This window comes from Mirounga leonina, unplaced genomic scaffold (genome assembly GCF_011800145.1).
Source record: "Mirounga leonina isolate KUSES-001 unplaced genomic scaffold, KU_Mleo_1.0 Mir_174, whole genome shotgun sequence".
In the NCBI taxonomy this organism is placed as follows: domain Eukaryota; kingdom Metazoa; phylum Chordata; class Mammalia; order Carnivora; family Phocidae; genus Mirounga; species Mirounga leonina.
This window is the reverse complement of record NW_023270451.1, coordinates 6,295,920-6,306,093: the sequence shown is the minus strand read 5'-3', so window position 1 is coordinate 6,306,093 and position 10,174 is coordinate 6,295,920. Positions and strand designations below refer to the sequence as shown.

General features: G+C 43.3%; 1 protein-coding gene across 5 annotated transcripts in view; it reads left to right on the top strand.

The window, feature by feature from the left end:
• The window catches only part of GSAP (gamma-secretase activating protein), an 86,058-nt gene that overhangs the window by 54,518 nt on the left and 21,366 nt on the right, over positions 1–10,174 (top strand). The window lies entirely within an intron of this gene.

Below are 10,174 nucleotides of genomic sequence, written 5' to 3'. Positions count from 1 at the left end.
AGACACAGCGAGAGAGGGAACACAAACGGGGAGTGGGAGAGGGAGAAGCAGACTCCCCGCCGAGCAGGGAGCCCGATGTGGGACTCGATCCAGGGACTCCAGGATCATGACCTGAGCCGAAAGCAGTCGCTTAACCAACTGAGCCACCCAGGCGCCCAATGAAACCTTGTTTATTTATTATTTTTTTATAAAGATTTTATTTATTATTTGACAGAGAGAGAATGAGAGAGAGAGAGAGAGCACATGAGAGGGGAGAGGGTCAGAGGGAGAAGCAGACTCCCTGCCGAGCAGGGAGCCCGATGCGGGACTCGATCCCGGGACTCCAGGATCATGACCTGAGCCTAAGGCAGTCGCTTAACCGACTGAGCCACCCAGGCGCCCCTGAAAACATTCTTATTAAGAGCCTCCATCCTTTCATTGTATTGTTTCTGTTTTTATCACTAGTCCTACCAAACCCATAATGTGTTTAATGGACACACAAGAAACCAGTGAAGAGAATTTTATTTAATTTATTTTAAAGATTTTATTTATTTATTTGCCAGAGAGAGAGAGAGCACAAGCAGGGGGAGCAGCAGGCAGATGGAGAGGGAGAAGCAGGCTCCCGGCTGAGCAGGGGGAGCCCAATGCGGGGCTCGATCCCCCGGGACTCCAGGATCATGACCTGAGCCGAAGGCAGTCGCTTAACCGACTGAGCCACCCAGGAGCCCCAGTGAAGAGAATTTTAAAGAGAAAGTGGTGTTACCCATAATTTTACAGTTCTTAACATATCAACTGTCAATACCCACCCCCCATTTCCTCTTGGCCTTTGTCATAGTTGTAACAGCCATCCAGAGATATATAATAAAGATTGCCAGTTATATCAGTTTTCATGATGCTATCTATGTGAACTTCGTAATTATGACCACTAATGGCTCCAGAGGATTCTGCTGGGTAGTTGTGTCCTAATGAGTCATTTTTCTGTTTTGAGACATTTAGTTTGTCTCCAGCCCCCATTTAAAAAAAAATTGCTATTAAAAATAATATTGCAGTGAATATTTTTATCTAGACAGTTTTTCCTTTGATTTATTCCTCCAAGGTTAAATGTCTAGGAGTATTGCTGGGCAAAAGGCTATGACAGTTTTGAAAGCTTTTGATTCTTATTGCCAAATTGGTATTCAAAAAAAAAAAGTTGCGATTAAGTTACAACTTAATTTATGAGTTTATCAGTTTTGCTACAACCTTATCGCCATTGTGTATTTTCATTTTAAAAATTAAGTATAAAAGAGTGATGTGAAGGTTCTCTTAATTTTTTACCCATTAGCTTATTCTAAGAATATGATTTGACTTTGCTCAGGAACAAAGTGGCTTATTTTTGCACTCTTTTTCTTTTCTTTTTTCTATTTGTGTGTGTGTAAAATGATGCGTTTTTATATTATTCATATTTTTTTCTCCCCTGATATTCACTCTGCCATCTCCTCACTTTTTTCTTCCCTCCTCTCATTATCTTTAGCATTTGGCCCTGCAGACAGATGTTTCCCATTAACCATTCCCAGACATGCTCGGGAGCTCCCTCACTTCTCCACGTGTGTCTACATGCTGGTAGGAAGTGTTAAACTGCACACGTTCCAACTGTAGATCTCTTCACCACCTTGTCCACGCAGTTGCAGACGCGATCTGTCAGGGAGGGCAAAGGTGGGCTGCTGGGATGGGCCTTGGGCTCTGGAGGAGATGAGGAGATGGTACTAGATTTGGTTTGACCAGCTCCCCAGCCCCCACCCCAGTCACTCAGCATAGGAGACGCAGGATACCTGGCTCTGATCTTTCTTGTTTGTTTCCCCATTGCTGTTTGCACAATACCCCTCACTAGAAGTCGCTGCCTTTGACCTACTTCTTCTACCCCAAGTCCCAGCTCAATTATATTGTGATGGAATTGCTTGCAGGAGCACATCCCACCCGCGGCTCCTCCCTCCCCAGCCCCAGTTATAAGACTGTTCTCGCCATGCTTATTCAGCTACGGGAGTTGGCTCTGAGTACCTATGACCTGAATCACGAGTTACCTTTCGAAATGAATGCATGCTTGCTGCCAGACTTTCCACGAGGCTCAAGGGACCCTATTTACTCTCACCACACTTGCCTCCATTCTCCTCGGTAGATGACTGCCCTGATAAGGAGTCCGGAGAGGGAAGGGCGAAGTGAAGCTAGATAAGCACTTTCTTCCTGCTCTCTCTGCAAAGAATTCTCCTGTGGAGTACTTTACAAATGTTTAATATAGGAATATGTAATTTAACGTGGCATAAGCCAGTTAAATTAGCAGTTTATCACCTGAAAGACAAGTGGCTTCCTTACTTTATAAAATGGTTTCCAGGGGCGCCTGGGTGGCTCAGTTGGTTAGGCGACTGCCTTCGGCTCAGGTCATGATCCTGGAGTCCCGGGATCGAGTCCCGCATCGGGCTCCCTGCTCGGCAGGGAGTCTGCTTCTCCCTCTGACCCTCCTCCCTCTCATGCTCTCTGTCTCTCATTCTCTCTCTCTCAAATAAATAAATAAAATCTTAAAAAAATAAAAAATAAATAAATAAAATAAAATGGTTTCCAAAAGAATTTTAAACAATTAAACAAGTAGTATGTTGAAACAAGGTCCTTGCCTTAAAAGCAGTGTTATCAAGAGTGACCTTCCTGGGGTGCCTGGGTGGCTCAGTCGGTCAAGCGTCTGCCTTCGGCTCAGGTCAGGATCTCAGAGCCCTGGGATTGAGTCCTGCATCGGGCTCCTTGCTCCGCGGGGAGTCTGCTTCTCCTTCTCCCTCTGCCCCTTCCCCCTGTATGTGTTTTCTCTCTCTCTCTCTGTCTGTCAAATAAATAAATAAAATCTTAAAAAAAAAAAAAGAGTGACCTTCCCATGAAGGATTTTAACCTTTCATAAAACATGGTATTCTCTAGGGAAGTGGCAATTTTCATGAAAGGTTTAAATTACCCTTGATTTTATAGTGAGAAGAGAAACTATTAAAACCATCTGACCACAGGAAGCCCGTAAAGATTAGAAAATATATAGAAACAATAACTTACTGGAATATAAAGATAAAAGGTGAATGAGCATGCCACAAATGGAGAAATGGGAGTATTTTTACGTATTTTTTAAGCCAGACATCTTCAGTTTCATTTTATAAAGTAAGGAAACCTTTTCGTCATTTGTTTAGATTAACTCTCTGACCCAGAGACTGGGAAGGCCAGAAAGACTTAAATGCCCTTCCCACTTACGTCCACTCAGAACTCATTGTGTTACTTCAAGTGTCTATCGGGGTCTCAGTGCCCCGGCACAATTGGGAAAACAATAGTTGGCACCTGGGCTCTTCCCCATTCATTTAATTATGCTTCTTCACTTACATAGTGTTTTAAGAATACTCTTTTAATTGGGCGGAGCATGAGTATAATTAATTGCTTAGGGAAATACAAAAGACTTTTTTCCCTGACCCTCCTAATACAGAGAACCACCATCATTTAAATAAAAGTTTTGTTAGGGATCCAAAGCATCAATAAAACTACCATGTAATTGCTTACAATTTTTAAAAATGAGGATTGTTGCTTTGATAACAATGTAGTACCAGAAATGTCCATGGGCTATGTGGGAAATATTAATTGATTTTGCAGAGTTCAGTTTGTACAAATGTGATACTATAACGAGAAATAGACATTTGGTCTTCACCCGTGACTGCTGGCACGGGGCTCCTAAAATCCTGGTAATTTCCTAACTGATAAGAGCTACAGGGACGTCTTCTGTTATATTTAGTGCTTGTTCCCAGTTCCTGAAATAGCACAAAAGTGAAAAGAATGTATTTTGTTATTCATAGCAAGCCCCTTTCCGCTACACCTGAGTTATGTTAAGGAGGTAATTTTTTGGAAAGCACCTAAGACTGGGGGCTGGTTGCTTAAAGAATCAAAAGTATGATTAGAAGGTTGGGACTTTACTTTTTAAAGATTTTATTTATTTATTTGACAGAGAGGGAACACAAGCAGGGGGAGTGGGAGAGGGAGAAGCAGGCTTCCCGCCGAGCAGGGAGCCTGATGTGGGGCTCAATCCCAGGACCCCGGGATCACGACCTGAGCTGAAGGCAAATGCTTAACGACTGAGCCACCCAGGCGCCCCAGAAGGTGCCCCCTCCCCTCCTCTCACCTCGGGAGGTAAGAGAGGGTGGCCGGGAGATTGAGTTCAGTCACCAGTGGCCAGTGATTTAATCAATCCGGCCTAGGTAATGGAGCCTCCACAAAGAACTCTTAGTGAAGGAGTTTGGAGAGCTTCTGAGACAGATGAACACGTGAAGGTGTGGGAGGGTGGTTTGCCTCAAGAGCGCATGGAAACTCTGATCCCTTTCCCCCATGCCTGGTCCTAGCCATCTCTTCAATCTGGCTGTTCCTCAGTTGTATCCTTTTACCAATGTATAATAAGTAAACTGTTTTCTAGAGTTCTGTGAGCTATTCCTGTGAACTGTCAAACCCAAGGAGGGCGTCTTGGGAAACCCCAATTTACAGGCAGCTTGTGGGATCCAATGCTGTCTCCAGGTCGGTAGTGTCAGAAGTGAGTTAAACTGTAGGACACCCAGGTGGTGGTGGAGGATTGGGGGATGTGTGTGTGGGGGAGGGGAGCTCCCATATTTGGGGGCCAGATGTGAAGTCTTCTGTGAGTAGATTATTGTAGAAGAAAAAGAAGAACATATTTTCCGGGACAGTGAGTTATGGCAAGTTCAGTTAATATTGTCAAACATTATTTTCTGATGGTACAAGGAAATATTACCTTTTTTTTTTTAAAGATTTTATTTATTTACTTGACAGAGAGAGACACAGCGAGAGAGGGAACACAAGCAGGGGGAGTGGGAGAGGGAGAAGCAGGCTTCCCGCGGAGCAGGGAGCCTGATGCGGGGCTCGATCCCAGGACCCTGGGACCATGACCTGAGCCGAAGACAGATGCTTAACGAGTGAGCCACCCAGGCGCCCCAAGAAATATTACTTCTTAGAAACAGAGCACCAAGCTGGTATATTCATTCCTGTCATATCTGCAGAGATGGGGGTACCTTCAGTTTATACCTCAGATGATGAAATTGAGGAACAGACGCAGCCACTAGGCTGTGCTGCTCTTCTTCATAGGTTTGGTGGGAGATGCACTGTTTAATGCTTAAGGTTGAAAGGAGAGAAATATCTTCGCCTTGGCTTTCTCAGGGCATTTGTTGGTTATGAGATGGAACAGTTTAGAGCCATATTTAGTGATTACATTAAAAATACAGCCCATTAAAAATGGCTAAGAGAGGGGCACCTGGGTGGCTCAGTCGGTTAAGCGTCTGCCTTTGGCTCAGGTCATGATCCCAGGGTCCTGGGATCGCGCCCCCCATCTGGCTCCCTGCTCAGTGGGGAGTCTGCTTCTCCCTCTCCCTCTGGCCCTCCCCACTGCTTGTGCTCTCTCTCTCAAATAAATAAATAAAATCTTAAAAAAAAAAAAAGGCTAAGAGAACTACCCAGCTGGGCAAAGAAGAGAGATTGTATTTTTCTAGATGCGGTGAAGAAAGAGGACATTAATTTATCAGTAGGAGAACTGGCACTTGCCACATGCGGTCCCCTTTGCAGGAAGCCTCAGGAGTTCCAGTCACTGGTCTGTATGGATCTGACGGTCTGCTCAGAGCATTTGGGCTTAGTATGGTGCTTTGCTAGTTCCATGGACACACAGGTGTTTCTATTTTATTCTGTCTGTGCTGGAGGTAGGAGAGCACTGTGTTTCTCTGGGCTGCAAATAGAAGTTGACACTGAGATGGAATCCACTGAACAGCCAAATTGGATTGATGCTTTAGTTCTGCTAGTTGAGCCCTGGTGTTGAGAGTAAAGGTTTTCTCTGACTTGGCCTCTTCTCTTCTAAGAAGATGAGGGTTAATCAGCAGTTGTAGGACCAAAGCCAGAGGGCTTTTTATGAAAGGCAGATGTTTTTTTTCCTGGCAGTAATTTGCAGATGAACCAGTACCACAGGGCTTTTTTTTTTAATCTCCTAAAATCAACTAGCAATCCATAGATGGGGAACAATCCCTTAATGTAACCCTCTGATCCTTTTGTTCAATTAATAATTCTGATGGTAATTATTTCGGTAATTATTTCATGTCCTCCTAAGAGACAAAATGAGATTCTTTTTTTTTTTTTAAGTAATCTCCACACCCAACATGGGACTCGAACTCACTACGCCAAGATCAAGAGTCATGTGCTCTGACTGAGCCAACTAGGCGCCCTGATTTTTCAAGAAGAGACTTGGGATAATTTCCCTTCTTTCAAAATCAAACTTTAAAACTCCTCCTTGTGCAGGAAAACACTTCTGGGGCTTCCTTGAGAATCTGATGGCTTCTCACACCAGCATCTCCCAGAAGTAGCTACATTCATGAGTATTTTCTTATAAAATATTTTTGTGTATTTTAAGGCTTTCTGCGCTCTTCTGAAGTAGCCTTCCATATGCTTCTTGGGCTCTTGTGGCTTTTACTTTGTGTCGATGCCATTGTCCCTGATATGAACACTGTTCAGTTCACAATGAGTTCCGGAAGTACCAACTGACAGATACAGGAGTGTTTTTTTCTGTGCTCCCAGGTGGACTGTTCGGATGTGATTGCGCAGCTTCCACTCCTTCCCCCCATTCTATGTTCAAGCATCTAAAATTTTATCTTGGAGCTGCTTTAAGTCTCTGGGTTAATGAGCAGGTTGTTATTATCTTGACATCCGAGATCCATCCTAGATTGGCTCTAACCTCCTCTTTAACCGTGTCTCCTATTAATTTACAACACAATCACACGTTTTCAGACAGCTGGTTCTTCATCAGCCTGTAAGCCTGTAAGCACGAAGGTGAGGAAAACACGTGAGGGTGGGTGGGAGACGGAGATTACCTGGGCAGGCTCAAGCAGTGTTCTCTGCCCTGGCTGAGCACGAGGGTTGCCCGGGGAGCTTCTGAAACTCAGGAAGCTCAGGTCACACCCCACCGCAGTTCAAGATCTGGGGGATGCCAGCCAGGTGCATGCTAGAGGCAGATGTCTTCACCACAGAGAATGAAGTGCTGTTGTTGCTTTTTCTAATGCTCTGCCTCTGATCTAAACCCAGAATCCACATTCTTGTCTCTCAGTCTTTGCTCTCTCCCTAAGTGCCCCATCTGGAACATCCTCTCCTTGTCTTTCACTTACTCAAATCCATTTTCAAACTCTGGGTCTTATCTATTACCCAGGCTTCCAAATAGACCTCCTAATTTACAGTGATCTCCGAGATTTTTCATAACTTAAAAAATCCTATCACTTATTGATAGGGTGCATGGGTGACTCAGTGGGTTAAGCATCTGCCTTTGGCTTAGGTCCTGATCCCAGGGTCCTGGGATCAAGTCCCTAATCGGGCTCCTTGCTCAGCAGGGAGTCTGCTTCCCCCTCTCCCTCTACCTGTTGCTCCCCCTGCTTGTGTGCTCTCTCTCTGTGTCAAATAAATAAAATCTTAAAAAAAAAAAATCCTATCACTTACCTCATAGATACCATGTAGTGACATATGACACTAATTGTTTTCGTCTACATTGTAACATCCAGCCCTGTGACCTTCTTGAAAGACCTACAGGTGTATAGTAACATATTTCCTGGACTCTTGGTGAACAGTGTTTCTAATTTAAATATAAGTGGGTTTTGTTTGTTTGTTTTTTAAACTCTGATCCTTTTCCTTCTAACTCAGGGGTTTTGAACTATTGTAGGTTATGGATTCCTTTGAACATGTGGTGCAAGCTGCAGACCTCGTCCCTAGGAACGTGCTCCCACAACTCACTCCATTCTGCATACAGTCAGTGGGTTCCTAAGCCCCTTTGTAGCCCATCCATGGACTTGTTTTAGCTGTTTATTCTCAGCTGAGAAAAGGGATTTTTTTTTAATGGGGGCGGAAGGGGGAAGAAGGTCGCTTGGGAGAGATCTTTTCTTAGGAGCTGCAGTGTGTGCGTGGGGTCTTCTGACAGGACAGTGACATTCAGCCCGAGGGGAAGAGGCCCTTTGGTGGGTAGGAGGGCACCCGTGTTCCTCATGACCACATGACCACATGTGGGGTGACACAGTGTGGTTGGTCCCTGTGGGACCACGGGGCGGGGCTGCTGCGGCAAAGCAGGCAGAGCTAATATCCTGACCAACCACTAGGTGTCACCACAACACCAGTTAGTTGTGGGGCTTTGTCGCTCGTGGGCCTGAACCCAGCAGCAGAAGAGCAAGAAAGCCGCAGTGACTTCCTGTTAGGCACTTGCTACGGCCAAACGTTGGCAGAATTTGCTTTCATTATTATTTTTTTCAGTAGAAGGAAGACCAGAGGGTGGATAAAGATACATTAATTATAAATAAGTTGAAAGGGGAAGAAAAGGTAGTAAGTGAGGTGGGTCAGCCAGGAAGAGTGATGTGACACCAGGATTCCAGTTTCCCCTGGAAATGACCTTTTCTTGGAAATAGTTTTTCTTGTCTCTGTGAGAAGGGATGTTGGCTGGATGGGCCTTTCAGGCTTCTAAAACAGCACGTTAATATTATTATGTAATTTACCAATGTTCCAAAATTCATTTTGAACCAATAGTGACTGTCCTTTCGATAAGAATTCGGATAATGTGCTATTATTTAACATAAGGGCATTTTTCTTGATTGAGGCATATTTTATTTATTTATTTATTTATTTTTTTTGCAATATAGCCAACTCTGTTACCACACTAGGCATTAGCTCACTTTGTTTTACGGCTACACATTGAACTTTTGGCCCTAGTCAATTCTTTTACAAGCACATATATTTTGGCAAGAAAGTGTATCATAAATCTATCTTCATTGATTTAAGAAAACAATGTGTGTCAGTATATCCTTTGATATCAGCCCTGGAAACATTTTTCTAGATAATGTGTCCTTAGGCAAGAAAAACAAAAGCAAAAATAAACTACTGGGACTACATCAAAATAAGCTTTTGCACAGCAAAGGAAACCATCAACAAAACGAAAAAGCAGCCTACTGAATGAGAGAAGATATTTGCAAATGATATATCCAACAAGAGGTTAGCATCCAAAATATATAAAAAACTTATACAACTCAACCCCCCAAAACCAAATAATCCAATTTAAAAATGGGCATAGGATCTGAATAGACGTTTCTCCAAAGAAGACATACAGATGGCCAACAGGCACATGGAAAGATGCTCAAAATTACTCATCATCAAGAAATGCAAATCAAAACCACAATGAGATTTCATCTCACTCCTGTCAGGGTGGCTAGAATCAAAAAGACAAAAAATAACAAGTGTTGGTGAGGATGTGGAGAAAAAGGAACTTCCGTGCTCTGTTAGTGAAAACGCAAATTGGTGCAACCCCTGTAGAAAACAGTATGGAGGTTCCTCAAAAAATTAAAACTAGAATCACCATATGATCCAGTAATTCTACTACTGGGTATTTACTCAAAGAAAATGAAAATACTAATCTGAAAAGATAGACGCACCCCTATGTTTATTGTAGCATTTACAATAGCCAAGATATGGAAGCAACCCAAATGTCCATCCATTGATGAACGGAAAAAGAAGTGGTATACGTATACAATGGAATATTGCGACAACATGGATAGACCTATAAGTATAATGCTAAGTGAAATAAGTCAGAGAAAGGCAAATACCACATGATTTCACTTGTATGTAAAATTTAAGAAACAAAACAAATAAAAAGAGACATAAAACTGACTCTTAATTACAGAGAACAAACTAGTGGTTGCCAGAGGGGAACTGGGTGGGGGAGGATGGGTGAAATAGATAAAGGGGACTAAGAGGTACAAACTTCCAGTTATAAAATAAATAAGTCTTAGAGACGAACCGTACTGCAGAGGGAATCTAGTCAATAAGATTGTCATAATGTTTGGTGACAGATGCTGACTACACTTACTGTGGTGAGCACTGAGTAACGTATAGAATTCTTGAATCACTGTATTGTACTCCTGAAACTAATATAGCATTGTATGTTAATTAAATATAAAATTTTTAAAATTAAAAAACAGGAGCACCCAGGTGGCTCAGTTCGTTAAGCGTCTGACTCTTGGTTTCAGCTCAGGCAATCTCAGGGTCGTGGGATAAAGCCCTGCATCGGGCTTCGCGCTCAGTGGGGAGTCTGCTTGAGAGTCTCTCTCCCTCTTCCTCTGCTCCACCCACTCTCACGTGTTCTCTC